The sequence below is a fragment of the Salvelinus alpinus genome, chromosome 19 (genome assembly GCF_045679555.1).
Source record: "Salvelinus alpinus chromosome 19, SLU_Salpinus.1, whole genome shotgun sequence".
In the NCBI taxonomy this organism is placed as follows: domain Eukaryota; kingdom Metazoa; phylum Chordata; class Actinopteri; order Salmoniformes; family Salmonidae; genus Salvelinus; species Salvelinus alpinus.
Window position 1 is genome coordinate 38,041,907 of NC_092104.1, and position 22,623 is coordinate 38,064,529.

Here is a 22,623-nt window from a genome sequence, read left to right on the forward strand (position 1 = left end):
ATGTGAAAAACTGGTGGATATACTGTAGCAGTTAGTTAGAGAGAATACTGTTACCAAACCACCAGTGCCTGTTTAAACTGGATGACATAATTCACATCTGAGAATGGAAATAGAAAAATAGATTACATTAGGCTTTACCGAATCCAGGATTAAGAGGTGAATAATATTTTCAGGGATTTATTTTCAGAGGGCAAGCTCACTCTCTCACTGAGAAATGATCTAAGTCTAAAGTCCCTCAATTGTAACTGACTTGTGTCTTTTAACTGTTAGATGGAGACTATGTAGCGGTGGGGGTTCATGCAGGGCCAGAGGTGAATGGTTTCAGACCATTAACAGGGCACTGGCCTTCCCCTACATCATCTGCTAAGCCCACAGCATGGAATGCTGTGATCTCCCAAATACTATTTTTCAATGTTAGACGCTGTATTCACAGCTTGTTCCCTCGCTGGGCATCAAACAGCACAGATGTAGAGGTCCTGAAGTGCCACAGCACGAGGAGGAATGACCCATTATGCAATCTCCACAGGTCATGGATATTTGAAAAAACGTGTGTCTGAGAGAGAGAGTCTTTTGGAACATTTGTGAGTGTAATGTTTACTGTAAATTTTTTATTGTTAATTTCACTTTTGTTTATTATCTATTTAACTTGCTTTGGCAATGTAAACATGTTTCCCATGCCAATAAAGCCCTTTAAATTGAAATTGAATTGAGAGAAAAAGGGGGGGGGGGGGGGGGTCTGTGTGTGGGGAAAGAGGGGGGTGTAATTTAATTTAACTCTAAATGCATAGCCTACATTTCTCAAATGGAAAAACTCACCTCTGCCCATGGTTGTTTACCCTCTCTGAATTAATTTCTTATTTTTCTTTTTTGACTTGCTAGGCTACAAGCAATATAGGATAAGTGAAAGGTCATTATTTTACTACAAATGATTGGCTATGTGTCTGTCTAACTAATCGGAGGGTGAGACTCTTTCACACTGTTGGTCTTTTCAAAATAGCAGCATCAGATTAAATTGAAAATCTGTGCTCTTATTTGTTTATATTCTAGTTTCAAGTTTCTAGTTGGTTAATGTCACGTACACAAGTACAGTGAAATGCCTCTCTTGCAATCTCTAAACCCAACAATGCAGTAATTAATAAGAATGTAATACTAACAAGAACATAAGGTAGAACAAAAACACACGAGAAATCAAAATCAAAAATAAAATATTAGGCACTCGAGAAACACTAAATAGGGCAAAGGCTTACTTGGCTGATTGAACGAGAGGGTTTGAGAGGCAAGAGCAAGAGAGCGCGAGAACATGCGACCTATCAAAAGACCTGAATCAAGAGAGGCGTTTCAGCACCATTCTCGGGGAGAGTATTTTTTATAGTCTATGGAGTAGACGCGACATTTGCCGCAAGTAGAAAGGAGTGGAGCGATTGAGAACGAAAACTCTTCTTTCATGTGGATTACTTCTGGAAAAAACAAACCCCTACCAAAAGCGGAAACTAGCTAATACATTAGGAACAACATACAAAGACTGGAATTATACGGTAAAATGGTCACCTTATTTGTTAGCTATTTTACCCGTACCGCTACTGAGGTTGACACGCTCCAGCTAGCTAGCCAGCCAAACCAGTAGCTATCATTTGTTAGCTTCGAGTCAGTTAGCTAACACCGCGCTAAACAATGCTAGCTAGCTAACAGCGAACTAGCCAGCTAACTAGCTAGCTAGTTCACCGTATCATATAAATAATGTTCGATCGCTAACAAGCATACAGAATTTGATATACTTGCTGGTATAGCGAACCTTTCTAGAAAACTAATGCAAACTCGGATTATGCCAATTGATGACTAGCTAGACCTAGTCATAAAACAACAAATCATTCGCTAGGTAGCATAGTTAGCAGGGTACCTAAAGTAGTTAACTAGCTAGTAAGCGTTTGTCACCAACCAGGCATCTTCTGAATTGCCCGTGTTTTAGTAATGTATTTAATCCATTTGGCTAACTACCTAGATAGTGGGCACTGGGAACAATTAATCAGTTACGCCTATGGCCAGATTAATTGATTTGTGATACGTTTATCAACACTGCGCGGTGATTCACGTTGGTTGTTGTTGACGTTAGGGGTCCTGACTGCCGAATTAATTTAGAAGCGTACTGCGGCGACGATTTGGCGTGCTTTTACACAAACAGTTTTGTTGGCATATTATTCGAAATGTATAAGTAAGGTAGGCAGCTAACTACCTATAGAACATGTTTGCCTGTCAAATGATTTGTTTGCCTACTTTTCTATGACCTGTCTGAAAGTTGGGAAGAAGTGAAAGTTGTACTGCACAGAGACATTCATAAAGAAATGAACAAAGACTTATTTCATGTAATGATAGAGGTAGGGAGAATACTTAACCCAAAACATGACTCACCCCAGTCAACCTCCAAATCCCTACTACTACCACGATCATGGTCAGAAAACAACACTTGTTTTGAAGCGGGACAAAAGGTCAATCAGTGCTCTCTATGATAATTTATTGAATTACAATTAGGAATTTAAACAATGTATTCATTGAGCAAACTCATATTTTAGAGTTAAAAGGGTTAGTCTACTATAAGGGGTCTATCAGGGGCTCTTTTAGAAAGAGTTCGATCTACAGGTAGGCTAACTGTCCCCCAAAAATGAAACACTTCAGTACATGAGGAATACAAATTATGTTGAAAGCAGGTGCTTCCACACAGGTGTAGTTCCCGAGTTAAGTAATTAACATCCTATTATGCTAAGGGTCATGTATAAAAAGTAAACTTGCCCATTATTTTGGCTACCATAGCTAGAAGAGATCTGTGACTTGAAAGAGGGGTTTCAAAGGAACACAGGGGTTTTTAAAGGGTGTGTGATTGTGTCTGTCATCAAATCTCAACCCAATTGAAAACTTATGGGAGACTGGAGCGGCGCCTGAGAGCGTTTTCCAACAACAAAACACTAAATTATGGAATTTCTCGTGGAACAATGGTGTTGCATCCCTCCGATAATAGTTCCAGACACGTAGAATCTACGCCAAGGAACTTTGAAGCTGTTCTGGCGGCCCAATGCCCTATTAAGACACTTTATGTTGGTGTTTCCTTTATTTTGGCAGCTACCTGTACATAACAAGAATATTGCTGAACATAAGTCTTATTGGACTGACTCGAATGTCAATCAGGCTAGATCATGCTTTGCCTAATACCATATCTTGATTGATGAATATAAACAGAGTGAAATTGCACTGTCAACATAATTTGAGAGAGCATGAAATTGGGGTAAGATCTTTATTTCTGTATTGGCCCTTTTGAGGAACAGACCATAGTTAATAAGGTCAATTCCATGAATTCTGTTGTATTATTAAATGCCAGAGCCCAGGCCAAGTGTTTAATTACAATAATAAAAAAGGAAATTGGCTCCAAATGCCATTCAGCGTATATTTGAATAATATGAAATGCTGCTGGTGGTTATTGAACAAGGCCAAGCTGCTCTGATTGGCATTTTGGGTAAAATGCATGGCATAGATTAAATTGTTTTACAATCCAATATCAAATGATGTTGTTCACTGCAAGAGTGGGTAGAGAACAGTTTGTCAAAGATTATATATTTTACTTTGTTAAAAAGCTATGCTTTAAGTTAGTTTTGGCAGCAATACGGCTACAATCTGCCTTGATAGTTTCCTCTGATTTGATTATATCATGCATCATCGTACATCAAGCATATTACAAACACTTCCTGCATCATCGTACATCAAGCATATTACAAACACTTCCTGTAAATTATTCCTATAAAGCCACAAGAGTGATCTATGTAGCAGCTGAAATAGCCTATTTATTTTGTGCTTATTGATGCATTATTGAATGCTTCCCTGCTCAAGACTGATAAGGAACTGAGGAGGAGGTGGGATAACCTCTTTATTGTAACCCCTGATCAGTGATGTGTGTTGTTGGTCTTTAAATCTTGTAGACAGGATTTCTGTGTCTGAATATGTTGTCTGAATGAAATAACACCTTGAAGTGCAGTCCAGTCTGACTCTTCTATTAAACAGGATAATCTGCTCTAACCAGGGATTGAGATCACCAAGTCGGCTGATAATCCATGGTAGTGGGAGAAGAGGTGGTTTAGCCTCCTTTAAGTCCAGCCTCAGAGCAGTCACGATACCCTGCCTGTCATCTGGACTCAGTTAGTCCAGTGTTTTGGATAGGGAAGGAATAACTGTTTGTGTGACAAAATACCCCCCCCCCCCCCCCTCCCCCCTTGTCTAACTGGGTAATGGGGGCAGAGATTATCCCGTGCTCAGTGTGAGGCCGGAGGGAGACCGTGGCAGACAGTTTTACTACTAGTCCCAGTAATGCTAGCATTATGAAACCCGTAATGGAACTAGATGAGAGGGAATAGCTAGTAGGCTATACAAGTCTGTTGTACACTTTGAGAGGGGAGGAAATCTTCAGATCACTGTGCGAAACCTTTTCAGATGTAAATTCGCAATTCCTCAGTTTGCATAGGCCTATGTTCAATAGCGGTATGTCAATTTCCTAAAGTCACACCACAAAGAGCTAAACCAGAACACCACTGGAATGTACCTTAAGTCAAGAGCTGTTGCGTCCTGCTTTTGAAATATTCCTGAAATAGCAGCAGCCATTGTTTAGAGGAAAAGCGATGGAGAAAGGGGGGGGGGGGGGGTTAGTACAGTAAGTTCTATATGATGTCACAGCAGGGCAGACAGTACAGGTCCTTTTCCAAACTGCTATGTGCTGGAGCTGTGTGCTGCCTGGGAGGGGACTGCCTCTGGTGTGGGCTGGGACGATCCACTCTGCTGTTACTGTGAATAGGGCTGCAATGAGGAGTTCCGGATGTGTATTCTGAATCCTCAACCTGTGGTGATATCAAATATTAGCAATAGTGATATTGCTGTGCAACAAAGACGTTCTATTTTCTACAGAGATTGTAAAAATAATTATGACGAAGTAGTGCACATCGGTTATGAATGTTTCAACCTCTGTGTTGAGAAATTGTGTTTTTAACTTCAGTTAATGTTTCAGAGAGCACCAAGCCATGAGCCTTGTGGTCTGTATTGTCCAATCACAGAGCAGATACAAGTGTCCCTTGCCCAAGCGAGGGAGAGTGATGATCGGAAAGTGATGATCGGAGAGGCAACGTCCTTGGTGGAAATCTTAAAGTTGAGCTTAAAAACAACCAACCTGAAGCTATTAATGTACCTAGTAAGCTTATGTATCTGGCTAGCACTCCTGTCAGGTAGCTAGCTACAGTGACTCAAATCAAACTTTATTTGTCACATGCGCCGAATTCAAGTGTAGACCTTACAGGGAAATGCTTACCTACAAGCCCTTAACCAACAGTGCAGTTCAAGAAGAGTTAAGAAATATTTACCAAATAAACTAAAGTAAAAAATAATAAAAGTAACTAAATAAAATTACAAAAACGAGGCTATATACGCCAGTACCGAGTCAATGTGCGGGGGTCCAGTTTAGTCGAGGTAATTTGTACATGTAGGTAGGGGTGAAGTGACTATGTATAGATAATAAACAGAGAGTAGCAGCAGTGTACAAAGAGTAAATAGTCCGGTAGCCATTTTATTAATTGTTCAGCAGTCTTATGGCTTGGGGGTAGAAGCTGTTAAGGAGCCTTTTGGTCCTAGATTTGGCACTCCGGTACCGCTTGCCGTGCGGTAGCAGAGAAAACAGTCTATGACTTGGGTGGCTGGGGTCTGACAATTTTTTGACCTTTCCTCTGACACTGCCTATTATATATGTCCTGGATGGCAGGGAGCTTGGCCCCAGTGATGTACTCGGCCGCACGCACTACCCTCCGTTGCGCCTTAAGGCCGGATGCCAAGCAGTTGACATACCAGGCGGTGATGCAACCGGTCAGGATGTTCTCGGTGGTGCAGCAGTATAACTTTTTGAGGATCTGGGGATGCATGCCAAATCTTTTCAGCTGGCTAGCTAGTTTTATAGTTTGGTAATTTATTCCAATAAAATTCAGAATTCCAAAAAAGTTTATGAATCTAGCTACATTTTATAGGCTCCTCACTGCGAGACTAAGCCAATTTGCCGACGCTAAAATCAATCTCGTTTATATATATTTCTGACATGCTGAAAATGCAGCCTTGTTGATTAAATTTGACATTTCGCTGCCACAAGAGTTTGAATACAGTTTGCATTAAATTGTGGGTCATATCAACCCCGCAAGTGACCAAAGTTCTTCACTCGCTCCCTCAAGCTAAATCGAGGGCTGAGGAGGCAACGTTGTGAATTGGACCTCCACTCAAACTGCATTCAGTTTCGATTCCCCCAAGAGAAAGTGGCTAGCACAAGGGCTGGGGGGGGGTAAAAGTAACGTGTTTGGACTGCAGCCCTTATGTGCCATTGCGTGTTCGCTAACGGATCACTTGAGTTGTATCTGCTCTGTGATTGGACGATACAGGCCGCAATGCTGTATGGGATGAGTAGTTTGTTTGTCAACTAACTCTGGTATGTGCAGTGTTGTACCCTGTATCAGTTTTTTAAATTATATTTCTTATCTTTTGAATGACACTGGGGATTTTTGTACCTATTCGATGTTTGGAACCACGTGACCAGCATGTTGAAATTTAGTGGGTGTGTCAGTTCCGGAACCATAACCGCGGAAAGAGGGGCGCGGCCCGTTGGAGCCCAATGAGGAACACAGTCCAGGGGGCCGGCTGTGATGAGTAGCCTTCAAGTCAGGTGATGTCCCTTCCCTTTTCCGTTATTTCCCTTAACAATTCCAGAAACAGAATCCATTCAATTTTTATTTGACTGAGCTCAATTGTTAAGTGGGTTTGTTGCTCTCTTAGGGGAATAGGCTATTAGCCTAGGTTAGTTGTTGTAATTAACTAGCCTATATGACTACAACCTGTCGGTGTGTGTGACTGTTCCGAGGAAATGGTGGGTTACTGGGTTTATATACGATGTATAAACATGTGTGTTTTGCTTATAAGAGCAAGTCCTTTCTGCATGATGAGTAGCTCATTCAGAGCCTAGCAGCATTATCTGCCTAGTGTTGCTCATTCTGAGCCACACTGGAAGCACTGCTGAGAATAACAGACAGTCTAATTAGCAATTACTGAAGGTTATTAAGCTTGCTCTTCAGATCCATTCACAAACACTGCACCTGTGATTCTCGGGAATATATATATATATGAAGCATGTATCTTTCTTACGGACATTGCAACATAAACATAATGTCATAGAAGTGGCATGAGGGTGGGATGTCCTGGCACACCTTTGTAAACACTTGAGTTGACATGCAGAACACAGAGGGAAATATGAAGCAGTCACCGTGAAACTGCCTCCCAGGCCTATTCCCTCTTCCCATCCTTCTTTCTCACTGAATGAGTAACAACAGCTGTCTGGCATTTCTTGCTCATTGGTTTCTTGGTGGACTGCACCTGGTTGATTCCGTGCAAGGCGCATGTTATGGTTGACTCAATCGGTCCGACAGAGTGGCATGATCCACTGCAGCTGGCTCAGAGAGAAGCCTCTTAATGAATCTCACAATCAAAGTGGCATTAAGTTGGACACAGCCGCTTTGCTCCTGGCCTGATGTTGTGCAGATACCTATTTTAGAGTTGACTGAGATTGCACAATGGAAAGACCTTGGTTCGTGTTACGACGGACATGTGAGAAGAGAGGCTGCCTGGTTACTGCTAAGACAAAGCACACCACACACCGAAGGATTCTATTTCAAATTGGGATGATTACGCCCTGTCAATATCCTCCAGAAAATGCAGCATACTGTATCGGCTTTTGAAAATAGCATTGCGCCCCTCCAATGTGGATAGGCTTAAGCCTGTTATAAACTCTGCGTTTCATTCTTTTAGGCAAGGCTGTATATGTTCTTGCACCAAGGTTAATTTCAGTCTTTGTGGATGCATGTTTATTGGTTAGTAGCAGTGTTTGTGGTTTTCTAGAAGCTCTTGAGGTTATTGATCCTGAAATCTCGTTGTCTGGTTTGCTGTTATTGAAAAGTTTGTCTGTCACTGTGGCAACAAAATATATCTGCACCTAGCTTAATTATATTTTTTACTTTACTCTGCAGTAAAAAAAAAAAACTTGTTACACAAAGAGTGGAGGGGTCTTAGAGGGTGGATGGGGGTTGCTCCTGAGGCTGGCCCAGGGGTTAATGGGGTCTGGCGGCGAGACTGATCCTAGGCCTGTCACTGTGTGGAGCGCACCAGGGCCAGAGCAGAATTTATGGAGAGGAGTTTTCATTAGAGCAGACTGGGCAGAGGGCTCTCTTTGTTTGGTGGGAGAGGTCTTCAGCTGGTCCTCAATGGACAACTATTTAAATGGTGAAATGCTTGTGAAGATAGGCTACAGATATTAGGCAAATGTTGCAACTTGCTCTCATTCCACTTTGTAAACTTTAGAATCCAGATCGATGCTGTACTATTACCAATACATCAATAAGGCTAAACAAGTTTCCTTCAGTTGCATAAGGGAAGTGGATTCTCCTCTTGGTCACTTCATTCATTACAGTATAGAAGTGGGCTACACTAACACTCAAAATTGGCACAAGAAGTAAGAAGGGATTGTCTGACGACACAATTTATTTTGCCTACAATTTGGTCAAGTAAAGCAGAAACGTACCAGGTTTGTTTTAACTTCCCTAATCCATTAGTCTATCTTGCAATTGTTTGTTCTCTCTCATTACTATAATAGCTGTTACGGTTTTGCTGGGTAGTCTTACAAAACTAGTATTATAATGGATATTGGAAATGTGGTGCATACGATTATGATTCAAGTTTTTTTGTAGTAATTTTTTGGGTATATTTTAAACTGCCAGCACGCATTTTTCTCATGGCAGTCAGTCATGTGCAAGGTTCTACATTGTTTGCCTGTCTGTGAAGATGAAGGGCGGGCTGTACGTTGATCCTGCTGATTTGATTGGATGGAATGTAGCTGTATTTCCCCGTCCACTCGCTTCATAATTTCACCCATTAATTTTGCCTTGCATGTTCGATCTGATCATTTAGATTGCTGCTGCTTGCTACTATGATAAATCACATGACGAGGATGTTTGCTATCACGCTATCAATGTGCACAATATCTAACAGGTGGGACAAGGGTAGGGTGGGAAAAAGAGGAAACGCTGATGCTCATTCTAACAGAGTGACAGCAAACTGAGTGACACCCTCCTTCGCACGCTGCTCCTAATGTGCAGCTTTTTCTGCAGTGAAAACGTGTAGGGAGGTATATTGCCAACATCTACATAGGCATATTAAAACAGCTTTTCTTTCTGATCACGAGTATCATCCGATCCGACTATCAACTGATTTACAGATACGATTATAGCCATTTCGGCACACCCTTACTAGCTATGTTTTTATTTAGGCTATTTGCAAACAACTTTCTGTGATGGGACTCCGTTAGGCCAAAAGATTCAGTCGATGGTTGATCATGGGGTTAAGATTTTAAAACGATAAGCCTGACAATGGGTCTGCTGAAAAATGCCCGTGAGAGGGGCAACAACACGTTAGGCCCTGTATCTGACAATTTGATCTGCTTTGTTGCTCTCCACTCTTTCCACAATCTACATGGTTCTCTTGCATTATGTTGATAGTACAACTACGACATATGCACTGAAATGTATTCGTCTATGGCAAATGGGGGAATAGGACATTTGGCATGTCGCCCTGCTGCGCGGTTGTGCGCTGCCAGACTCCAGCGATGCAGTCAAATTCAAATATGCTAAACCATCGTTTCTGTCAACACGATGTCCACGATGGCTGTCAAACATCGTTGATAGACGACGCAATCGTAAAACCGCCCAACCGTAGAATGTTGGCTGCCTTTTGAGTGGTTATACCGAAGGCAGATACGCTTAACCCCCTTCCCATTGTAGATATCTGTTTGGTTGGTCTCCATCTCAGGCCATTTCCTCACATAGCATGGGGTTGTAGTATCACTCCTCTTTTCATTCTCCACACCGTTTCCTGTTGTAATGCCATGCTAACAAGTCAACGTCTGCCGCTCAAGCAGTTGGGACGAGCAGTGTGTGAAAGCGTTGTTCACCATGTGAATATGAAATGATGGGACACAGAGGTAGTCTAGCAGAGTGTGTAGCCTCGAGCCCCATAGAATTACTTAGGCCTATTCATAACTGACTGTCACCTGGGTTGGCCCATGTAATCTTTGTTGCATTCGTTCATGGACATCCACCACTGCGTGTGGCTTGTTATTCATGGTTTCCGTTACGCATATGCCATGTTACTGATATTGGAGCTGTCCTCAATCTATCATAACACCTTGTCATAAAGCAGAAATTTCCCCCACACAAACCTTTCAAAGCTAGGTGTAAGACCGACAAGTTTCGTATTCATTCCTGTCACATGTTACATATCATGCAAGTTAGGGCCAAATTCCCATGTACTGAATAAAAAGTGAAATGGGTTTCCATCACATTTCTAACTCTACTGTGATGGGTTTTGTCACACAATGTTGTTTTATATAGTGATTGCGCCCACTCAGGTCCAGGTACCTGCACTCTACACCATCTGAAAGATAGTGTGGGTAAAGCCTAAATCAGATTGTTATGGACAAAATAGTGAGATTATTTTTATTTGTCAAACTGCATCCATCATCATGTCACCAGAATAAGACCCTCGATATTTATTGGAAAGGAGCATCAAGCTCATCACCGTGCACTTTCACCACCCTGTGAAGTTCATCTTTTATTTAATCTGTAGCCCAATAAACCTCATGCTTTCCCAGGTAGTAGTTGGAGAACAACAAACATATCGCGTGACTCCAAGTTTACTTCTATATGGTGATTATATCAATAGTTGCGCATAAGTGTTTCGACAGCCATTTCTTGCATAATTCTTGTTACAGACACAAAAAGATCCCACTTTGTCTAGCTTTTTTTGTTTTTGGAAATGTTACTGACAAATTTGCTGTTTTCATCAAGCCTGTTTTTATCCGACATGTACTTTACTCGCATAAAAAGGTTGGATGGAAAGCTGGTTAGTGTCAGAGATGTGTTTTGAAGACATAATCCTCTGTGAACTTAATCAAACCCTCAGTGTAGTGTTTAATAAGCCTGTTTTCAGAACCGAGCCACAGACTTCATCACATTCTTCAAATGTAAGATATATTCAGACCTCAATTTAATCAATCCAATGAAAGCATAATCTGAAATTATCAATTTGTTAACACAGACATGCCTCGCTGACTGTAAATCTACTGGTTTGTTGTGGCTCATTGTTTTTAATTTTGTTTTTTTAATTAGAATGACCACCTAGGCTAATTTTTGGGGAAACATTTTGTATATATTTTTTTTGTTGAAGACGGCCTACACACAGCCAGCCATAATCAAATGTACAGAGAGGATGAACAGAGATTAGAAATGGCTCTGTGGTAAGTGATGCACCAGATGGCAGCATTTTAGGACAACTATTGTTTGTGTGTGGACTACGTTTGGTGGTGGGGAAGGGGCTCTAAATTAAAACATGTAATTGGTAGCACTGGTGCGCCCCCTATTTTAAAAAGTTAAAATCTATTGAAATATAGCCTATATGAATTCTAGCTACTTCCCAAGCACACGCTGTGCTCTAGAAACGAATATGTAACCCTGTAAATATATATGTTTATTATAAAAATAAATGTTTGCATATAATATACTGGTAAAGTTACCAGGTTGTTAGCTAGCTAACTGGTACTGGTACTCGAAAATACAGTACCAGTCAAAAGTTTGCACACAAACTCATTCCAGGGTTTTTCTTTATTTGACTATATTCTACATTGTAGAATAATAATGAAGACATCAAAACTATGAACAAACACATGGAATCATGTAGTTACCAAAAAAAGTGTTAAACAAATCAAAATATATTTGAGATTCTTCAAAGTAGCCACACTTATCCTTGATGACAGCTTTGCACACTCCACCTACCTGGAGCAATGGGCCATACAAAACGGACTTACTCATTGTGTAATGGTGTGGGAGAAGTGGCCATCAGATCCTAACATGTGTGTCTGATCAATGATACTCCCTGGCCTGTGATGGATCAGAGAGGAAGTCTAGGCTACTTTAGCTCTGCCTTCTCTCACCATCAAATCATCACATCTGTTTTTTTAAAGCTAAACTTGCTTTTTGCCGTGTACCTCTGGTGGCAGAGCATCAGAAACACAGGACATATTTTTTTATAACAGACATGCCTCTCCCCATCGCCGCAACAACTTTGTCAATATGAGTTTGGAAACGCTGCCCTAGGGAGAGTTGACTTATTATATTGAGAGGTAGATATATGTGGGAGATCTTCAGAAAGTTTGAGGAGAATGTATTTTGGTCTGAGAGTTGTTATGCGTTAGTGTGTCTCTGTTCTAGGTTAAATAAAGGCTAGACATACACACACCGCACTGACCAAAAAGTTATTTTGTTGGCATTTACGTCTGTCCCCATTACCAGTAAAACATAATCAAAACCTTTTTCTTTCACTTGCTGTGCTGTTTTGTTGTTCAGTCATTTCATTCTCAACCAGGATTTCATCATACATGTCAAGCAGTGAAGTTCCAGCTCTGTCTCTCCATGACCTCTTCCTCGGTGCGCACGGTCACTGTGTGCATTTCCATCTTGTCCAGCTTGTGTATGTAACATTTCACATGAACCCTGTTTCTTGTCTGCATCGAAGTAGCGGTCCTCGAGCATGGTGGCGACACATTAAAGAGGCTCAGAGAATGCCACCAAATCTGTTGTTCACAGCCTCGAGTACTTTTGTAAGTTTTAACAGCAGTGATACCCATATCAGTGATGCCATAGCAAGTAGGTCATGGCTGTGTTTCAACAATACTGTGTAACTCCGGTAGGGCAACATCTGAAAAATAGCGGCTACTTGTTAGTGTGAACTGGTGCTCGACCAGTCGGCGAAAGCCAACATCATCCACGACAGAGAACGGTTGATTGTCAAGGGCAATGAATTCCACTATCTTGGCGTTAATGGATTTCGCCTTTGAGTTGTCTCATGACATTTTCTTACTCTTTCAAATGACTGCTCGACTTGAACTTGTTTAGTTGTTGTGGGTGTGTGCGCTTAGTATTTTTCGTGGCGTCATTACGTCATCTACCTACGTTATATAGGTATGCACGTCAGCTTTGACATCGGTTTTGCACATCGGCGTTAAACTAGACATCGGGCCGACACCGATGTTGGCATTTTTAGCTAATATCGTCCAATTCCGATATGCTCACCGATATATCGTGCATCCCTAATAAAGCTGGACGTTACACACATATCACATTTAACAAACCAAACATTACAATACCGTTATAGAAGGTAAAGTAAACGCCCAAACCGGTCTGTGCTTCAATACGGGTATATAGTAAATTACGGTATGCCGCCCAGCCCTATGATGGTCTCGGCACCTCCACTGTGGAATGCCTGGACCGCCATGGTTACTGAGATTCATAGTTGGCTGTTGAGGCAGAGTGTGAAGGCCCAGCTCTGGTCATGGGAGCTTGGAGGGCCTTATGTAATCCACACCGTGTGTCTGAGATGGACGGCGGGCGCGGGAACAGGCAGTAAAGTAACTCTGCTCTGCATTCAGGATACAGCTGGGAAAGCACATCTGGACGTACAGGCTAGCCAATCACTGGCCCAAGAACAGCTCTCGTCTCCAATTATTTGTCTTTCAGATATGTTCCACATTGTCAACAGTTTTGTGGGATGTAATTAGTCCTGTTTGTAGTATTAGAATGGTTGTAGTCATTTTCCATAGTCATAGGTACTTTTTTAATATTCTCATCGTCTTTGGGTAGCAAGATCAAACAAAGGAACAGGATCCTTGATGTGTGCCATTGCCAGGAGAAAGTATAGCCAGTCTGTGCTGTCAGAATGTTGAATGTTGAGCATCCTGGTCGCTCCATGGAGCCGAATTAGATCATTCATTTAGAACAGTCACGGATTGCTTCATTGACTTAGCATATTGTTCAACACGCCAGTAAAATGGGAAAATGCCCATGCAGTAGGCTATGTTTGCTGAGTTCTGAAATGCGAAAGCGGATTACTGAGATCGAGCTTAGCTGCTGCGACCGCTGAGATCCTTGTGTGAATATGTATCTTCTGTCAGATGCAGAATGAGAGGTGTGATAGCCTGGCTTAGGGAGGTGTTTCTACCACTTTCTCTCTGACGCATTATGGCCGTTGTTATGGGTGGGTGTGTGGTAGGTTTTGACACTTAGATGGCAGCCTCCTGTTGCCGGTTATATGCTGTGGGCTGACAGCAGATTCATATCCTGTCAGAGGTGAGCAGTGGCTAACTTGGGATGTTGCAGGTGATGGAACGGCCAGTATGAGTGCGGTCTTAGTACCAGCATTGGTTTGTGGTGGTAAATAGGCAGCTATGGGTGTGGGGGCCACAAAACATCTGAACTCATCATGAGGGGCTGCTGTGTACCCACATCCATACAGAGCTGGCCCTAGCCTTTTGGGGGCCTGTCATGCCAAATAATGTCCCCCGGCCAAAAAGTGTCCCCCTCTGCGTCACAATGGAATTCGATAAACTATTAGCTTCCTTTGCTACATCAACGGTGCTACATCAACGGTGCTACATCAACGGTGCTACATCAACGGTGCTACATCAACGGTGCTACATCAACGGTGCTACATCAACGGTGCTACATCAACGGTGCTACATCAACGGTGCTACATCAACGGTGCTACATCAACGGTGTGATGACCTAATGATTAGAATTTTGGAGATCATTACAGCCTAAATTACTATCTTTTCATCATCGCTATGCAAACAAGGTTGATTTCCGTGACAATTTCACTGTTTAAACAAGTTTTATTTAGCTAATAGAATGAAAACATTACTTCAAACTACTTTTGGGGACCTTGTTAACATTTCAACATGAAATCCACGTCTTAAACGTTGCTATGTTTCAGAAATGGCAAAGAGAACGTAATCTGCTTTACATATTAGTTACTTACCTTACAGATCACCAAGTCAGCTAATTTCTACTCCATTCATATGCAAATCCTCTTGATTCATACTGTTTTATACCATCCAAGGATACCTTACAACTTACAATAATGAACACCTTGTGAAACCGCTGTGAAAACCAACCTGGCAATATTTAAGATTGTAATACATAAACTTTGATATTCATTTAATCATTTAATTTATTTTCACAGATTTGTTGTACCCTCACATGGCAATGGTAGACTAAAATAATGAATTATGGTGTGGAATATAGAGGAGATGGTTGCTGTGTGGGTGGGAGGTTCTACCTGTTACTTGTTCTCAACAGGCAGCCAGTCTCAGAAGGGGGACTTGAAGAGGGAGACTGCAAAGTCCAGGCACTGCTCCTCTCTTTGTTCTGAGTGTTTGCAGGGCTAGTGTTTTTAGTTCATCTGTGTATCTCACATATTATATGCCCAGTATGGTAGAGCAAGGATACTTTCCTAGCAGATAATGACATGACAATAACAGTAGCTGTAGATTATGTAATAAAAAGTTGGAGGGTGGTTGATAATGGAGGACATCGGGTGGATGGGATACCTCCAGGGGGGGCTCGGACAGTTGATGTTCCTAAAGTCATTTGGAGAGGTAAATTGAAGAGGTTTTTATCAGCTCAGCATTTTTTATAAGCTCAGCATATTATACGTTTTTATAAGCTCAGCATAATGACCATTTCTTGCTTTCTCAAATGTCAACAAAAGCTTAACATACTTTGTCTTTTGGGCTTCACCGGCGTGTAGGGTGTCAGGAAGACAGAGAAAAATATCAGTGTTAGGGAAAGTGAAATTAGGTTATTTCGTGTGCAAATGCAAATAGTTATCTGCGATTTTTCTTTTTCTTTTTTCTTTCTTTTTATTATTATATATTTTTTTATATTCACCTTAACAGATGGTGACCCCAGCTAGGAGCGAAAGAGCAGCGAGGTTTCCCAGGTCTCGCCTTGCATTCGTCCTTCCAAACCAAGTCATTTGTCTGGATGTCGTAGCACTTGGTCCCGTTCTTGATTCTGCTCCGGTAGCTCTCCTGTTTCTCCTGCGCCTTGTTCAGGCTCACCTTGATTGATAACAGGAATAAATGCAATTTATATTTCGTATTACAAATATGTTTCTTACATACATTTTGGAGGGCCAGAAAATAAATGAACAGCGGACAATAATTTTTCCTGTTCAAAAACCTTCTCAGTCCGTGCCTGAAGGTGGTCCTCGAAGGCGTTCTGATCTGGTTCGACAACTTCCACCACACCAGGTGGTGTTTCAGTGATCTGAAAGTACATTATACAAAAATAGTAATAGACAAACAACACCAAGTCAATGAAAATTTGAAAGACTACAATAGATGCTATAATTGTATATACAAATGCATTGTTTACCTCAGTCAACAGTTGCGGCTCCCGTCCGTACTCGGTGGAGGCCTGGATGCTGCTGTTGTGTGCAGAGAATTACCTCCCACACTTCCTGGTACAAATGAAGGGACTTGCCCATGGCAGTCTTGAGGATCTGGTTGGTCAGTTCATCAAACGTGGAGGGGCTAGGAAAGTGCTATCTATTGACAATGTAAGATTATTGAAATGTCTGATTATGTACCATGGAAAAACTCAAACAAATTGTAAAAAATAAATAAAACAAACCATTGGTGACAGAATATAACCTATAACATCCGTACCTTGTTCCAGCTAGATGACCTTAGGAGAACCGTGGGTGTAAAAATATGTCCATCATTTCCTTGGAGATGGCCTCGCCAGTCTCGTTCTGGATGGGTATCCATACAGAACAAAAATTATATTTTAATGGGTTACAGAAGGGAATTTAGAGTTCAGCACGTACTCTTCCTTTACTGACCTTAATGGGTATTGCCTCCACCTACTTGATAAAGTGATCAGTCGCCGCCAGACACCAGCTGTTGCCATTCCTGGATTTCGTGAAGGGTCTGATGAGATTCACCCCTAACATTTTAAAGTGTTAGAGGGAAGATTACTTTATTCTTACCCGTACCTGTGTCAGAGTATGCAGATTTTATATTTATAAGGATACTGACACACACACTTTCTATAATACTGAATTCTGCTGTGGTCAAATAAGGCAACCATTACAAAACAACTTATCAGGGTACAATTTGAATTGGGACGCTTACCGATCATGTGCCACGGTGAACAACTTTGTTGGGCTTCAACTTCAACACAGTCTTCTCCCTCTCAAATTTCTGGCAGGCTAGACCGGGTTCATAACCGTTTTAAGCAAAAGGTGACAAATTGAAACGTGTGCTTTCTATAACATTCATTGAAATCATAATCATTTCTGATATATAATAGAATGTGATTTGATAAACAGAAGGTTATTTCAATTGCCCAGCTTTCCTCCACCTTGACAATTCCCCGTCAGAAGCGTAGGTTGATTTTGGCAATCATGCGCTTCGCTCCCAAATGGCCAGCATGCATCTCGGTCAGCACGGTCTCCTTCTCCTTAGTAAAAACCACCCTCCTGTGTGGCTGGCCATCCTTCCCCCGTAGGTGCATATGATTGCCTAACATGCTGACCACACAGCTTGCGTCATGTGCGCTGCAAATTAAATTTACACATGTTATTCAATCATAGCCAAGCGCTAAAATAGAACTTGGTTCTATTTGTGACCCTTGACGTGCTGCAAGTCCCGCCTCTCCCATCTCCTCATTGGTTTTTAGGAGCATATACTCACATGGGTGATTTGAAAAGATGAACAGAGGTCCATATTCCAGTCGGCAACCAACTTTAAGGTGCATTATCCCTACCAACTGCCATATAAAGTCCAAAGAAGAAGCCTGAAGGAGGAGAGATTACTAGAAACAAACTCGGTTTACCCTTTTATCTGTGGATTAATTGTCAGAGTAGAGGACCTTGTGCATTTCAGGTAAAATAACAATCCAATGTTTATATCCTAGGACAAATTAGCTAGCAAGAGCAAGCTAGCTCGCTAAACTGCCATAAATGTTTAATCCTTTTAGACCTGTCCCCAAATTAATATAGTTGGTTCAGAGTTTGTTTTGATATTTCAGCCTGCGTGTCCTGATTTGCGTCTGGTGTGGGTGGACAAAATCAACATGCGTGCAATGACGGACACGCGTGTGTGCAGTCTGGTTAGCATGTTATCTGGAAGAGAAGAGTTGTTGAAATACTCAAGTCTATGTACATTTGCACTGCTGTTTCTCTCTGTCTTCCTCTCTCACTTTTTTCCTTTCTCACCCCCCCAACCCTCTCGGTGTCTGTCTAGCGAAGACATCTAGTTAAGGGTATTTGAAATGACCATAATTGCTTACACCTATCCATTTGATTGATCAGTTTTCACTTATAGCTGATACCTCAATATGCCATCAGTTGTATCCAACACCACGTGTTTGATACCATTCCATTTACTCCATTCCAGCCATTATGAGCCATCCTCCCATCAGCAGCCTCCACTGAACTATATGTATAGCTAGCAACATGTAGATGACCAACTAGTTAGATGTAAAAAGGTTGTTGAAAAATGGTTGTACATAGCTAAATCTGTCCAGTTATCTAATAGAAGTTAACACGTTACCCTGAATTTCTCTGAATGTTGCTCCTCTTGTCAAGATCAGTGGTGCCTTTCATAGTACTTAACCTGGTTGGAAAGATACAAGATAATCTCCCTGAGTGATGCCATTTCAAGTGCAAGCTACATGGAAACAGAAAGCTACAATAACAGTTACAGTAGCTAGCTAACGTTAGCAACAGTAGCGATAGTTTTATTTAGCTATCTAGCAGGTTGAGGTAAATAAGTACAGTAGCTAGTAACGTCAATCTAAAAACAGCTTAAATTATTTCTTCCTATTTAACAATATTTTCTTATATAGACATATATGGTAAAGGAAGACTGTTCTCTTTCCAGTGTTTTCGGTCCTCTGAAGCAGCAGGTAGTCAGCAAGTTTGGCATGACAGGGTGAAATTTTGTTGGTTCGAACTGCAAGGGTACAACTATGTACCTAATAACTAATGGTACAATAGATGTAACCAAATGTTTGCCTGTTCCAATCCCCAAGCTGACTAGGTGAAAAACCTGTCGATCTGCCCTTGAGCAAGACACTTTACCCTAATTGCTCCAGGGTCAGCGTCAATAATGGCTGACTCCTGGCCATGAACCCACTTTCCCAGGGTGTCTCGGGAGTGGGTCATGCAAAAAAAACTGATTTCCATTTCACACCAGACACTTGAACAGGTTACACACAAATATACATTTTGACCTTGAAAGTACAATTCGGTACCTTTTTTCTGAGCGTGTAGGGGGCTTATTGAAACTGTCATTTGTGACTGAGAATTATAAAAGTGTGCTTCAAACGATGTACATTTGTGATAGCTTGGCATACCAATAAGATTATTTGATACTTTAAACGAGGTCAAACTAACAGCTCAAATGACCAATCATGACTCTCGAGTCAGTAAAAAGTTGTTCAAAAAGAATGAATCGTTCAAGCTGCGCATCACTAGGCTCCTATCTGTCCACATCCAGTAAATAAAAGTATCCATAATTTTACAAAACATACTTTTACAAAGTTCTGTCTGGCGTTGCCTTCAATGGCTTAAATGCATGGCTTTGTTTTCATGTCAAAGGCGAGAGCGTAAAAGAGTTTGAGTGTCTGTCAGGTTTAGCACCCAAAACAAGCCTTCAATTCTAGCTGGCCCAGCAGTAAGAAGGTATTTATTGGATTTCAACAAGCCATGTTACACTGCCAGTAACAGGGAAGAAAATGTGTTGGTTTCTTAGGAAGGAGATTAAGGCAGTGATCTGCTGTGACGTGATCAGTCAGCCCTTTCGTGTGTTCACATTTCCTCTGAGTGTGTGAAAATAGATGACTGGAGAGTTGCTTCATACCATGATTTAAATCGGCAACTACAACATGAGCAGATTACCACAAGGACATGTCATTGTTCTCTGCCGTAACCGTGTGTCAATCAAGAGTGTGTGTGTGTGAGCGAGACGCTATCGCGTTCGCCAGGGCCCTTTGGTAATGAGGGTCCGGAGAGAGAAATCCTTATGAGACCTGACAGGGTGCCACATTCCTGGCCTGAGAGTCCTTGCAGCCCACCTCCCCTCCGCTCTCCATGGCTAACTTAACACACTCCTGAAGCTGTTACCAAACCGACGGGCTGATGCCCATTACTATTTCACTCATCTGCCTTCTCACAGTGGTAAGAATTGAAGGGCTTGGCTTTGTGGTGGAGTTTTTATTGTGTAATTATGGGTGTGAGAAAAAGATTATGTCTAAGAACAGTGCTTGATTGTTTGTTAGTCATTTGTAATCCAGGCTTTCCAAATAGGAACAGGCCTATGTGTAAGAGAACATCAACAGACCTGATCATAAATACATGACGTCAAGGAGGTTTTGTGAAATAGATGACTAACAGCAGAAAGCAGTTACATTAAACTGGTATAGATCAACTGTATAGGCTAGTATAGACCAACTTAGCTGGATTAATAAACAGGAGTAGGTTTATAGCATGATGCAGGGGTCTACTCTGATATTTTCTTACAAGAAGCACGTGTGTCCCTAACTTGAAAAATGTAGGCGCAGGCTCTCACACACATTTAGGAGCACAATGAAAAGTAGTTCAATTCCAGGTCGCACAGCAAAATATTTAGGGGCATATGCGAGTAAAATGGTTGCACTGTAGAGCCCTGATGATGCATTCAAGTAGTTTAAGTAAAGTTCTTGCTGATGTAAGGACAGATTAAATAGGCCTAAATGAAAAGGCCTCATGTTCAAACAAAACTCCATGTAGCCTTAAAAGTCAACACACTGGTATGGAATAGAACATCTATTTAATCTCTCATATTGCTATGAATTGGCAGTACAAAGCTAGCTGGCTCCTGAAAATATGCCCTCAAGTCATACGTTGACTACTATTAGAGAAAATATCAATATAAAGTTGACAAATTCCAGGCGCACTCTTCGAAGGCTTGACAGGTCTTGTCTGTCTTCTCCACAGATATGACTGGCGCATACATTTCCAGAATAATAAAGTCATTGTTTGAAGTCATGCTCCAACTCTCCTTCTTGGAGAGTCTCTGTGTGTGTGTGTGTGCTTGCATTCACAAAGCCATTCCTAAAATAGTGAGGATAGAAGATGCGGAGATTAAATGTAGCCTAGTGCAGCCCGTCTGGTGTTCAACTTTCCCAAGTTCTCTCACGTCACCCCGCTCCTCCGCTCTCTCCACTGGCTTCCAGTTGAAGCTCGCATCCGCTACAAGACCATGGTGCTTGCCTACGGAGCTGTGAGGGGAACGGCACCTCCGTACCTTCAGGCTCTGATCAGGCCCTACACCCAAACAAGGGCACTGCGTTCATCCACCTCTGGCCTGCTCGCCTCCCTACCTCTGAGGAAGTACAGTTCCCGCTCAGCCCAGTCAAAACTGTTCGCTGCTCTGGCACCCCAATGGTGGAACAAACTCCCTCACGACGCCAGGTCAGCGGAGTCAATCACCACCTTCCGGAGACACCTGAAACCCCACCTCTTTAAGGAAGACCTAGGATAGGAGAAAGTAATCCTTCTAACCCCCCCCCCCCCCCCTTAAAAGAGTTAGATGCACTATTGTAAAGTGGTTGTTCCACTGGATATCATAAGGTGAATGCACCAATTTGTAAGTCGCTCTGGATAAGAGCGTCTGCTAAATGACTTAAATGTAAATGTAAGTAGGTTCACTCTAGCTCTGTACTAGTGGAGCTGGAGAGCACGAGGGAGTGAGAAGGGGGAGTTATAGAGCAAGAGAGTGGGGTGACAGAGTTCATTCAAGCAGTGTTGGCAGTGAGCCAGTTGCTTGCCTGTGGGTGTTTGTAGCTGTGCCAGTGCATGTGTTTAGCCTCCCATCTGGAAGGCCTTGCTCTGTGTTTATGTCAAAGCTTTTTCATTGTATCGGCTCACTCAGTTTGATTCAATGTTTTTTCCCCCTGAAGGTCTTGTGACTGACTTCAAACCCCTTTACGTTCATCTAAGAGAGGCCGCTGAGGAGGAAAACTTTTCCCAGCCCTCTTGTCTTGTTTGCCTTTTTTGTCTTGGTTGAGCTCTTTTCTCATTACAGGGTTTATGGGAGATGGTGTTTTTTTCCCCACATCTCTTTCACCAGGAGTTCATCCCAGGACTGTTTAACAATATATTTTTTTAATGAAGTTCCCAGATCTGACCATTTGTATGAATACAGCTAATCTCAAAGACACTGTTCACATTAATTCAAAAATGTAACTAAAATGTCACCAACGTGTTTGTGAAATGTTTGTTACCAGTATTGATATGAATATTAGGAGGGCAAAGATTTGTTGTAGTGATCTAGGCTAACGTTGCTAACTAAAATCCAATACAAGTCCAAGAGAGTAGTCAAGCTCGGCAGTGATCTTAAGAAAATTATAAATACTGAGAGAACAGGACTTTGCAGATTTTGCTTGTAATGGTCCAAGACCATGTCTGATTACTGATTGATTATGACAGTGAGTGAAGCAGCCAGGAGACTGCTGTGCGCTCCCCTCTCCGTGGCCCATTGGTGTGAGACTGCAGCGTGCCGTTCTCGTGGCATCTGTGTGCATGAAGCCCCTCTGTTCCTCACCAGCAGACCAACGCTGCCACCGTGTAACTGTGAAA

General features: G+C 41.9%; 1 protein-coding gene across 18 annotated transcripts in view; it reads left to right on the top strand.

Moving 5' to 3' along the window:
* Positions 1–1,347: 1,347 nt before the first annotated feature.
* LOC139545500 (nuclear receptor corepressor 2-like) overlaps positions 1,348–22,623 on the top strand; it is a 132,620-nt gene continuing 111,344 nt past the window's right edge. For 10 of the 18 annotated variants that reach the window (XM_071353340.1, XM_071353352.1, XM_071353343.1 and 7 more), the window contains exon 1: positions 1,348–1,535. The gene's annotated coding sequence lies outside the window, so the exon portion shown is untranslated. The remainder of the gene's footprint in view (positions 1,536–22,623) is intronic. The other 8 variants (XM_071353355.1, XM_071353351.1, XM_071353358.1 and 5 more) reach the window with 1 other exon arrangement.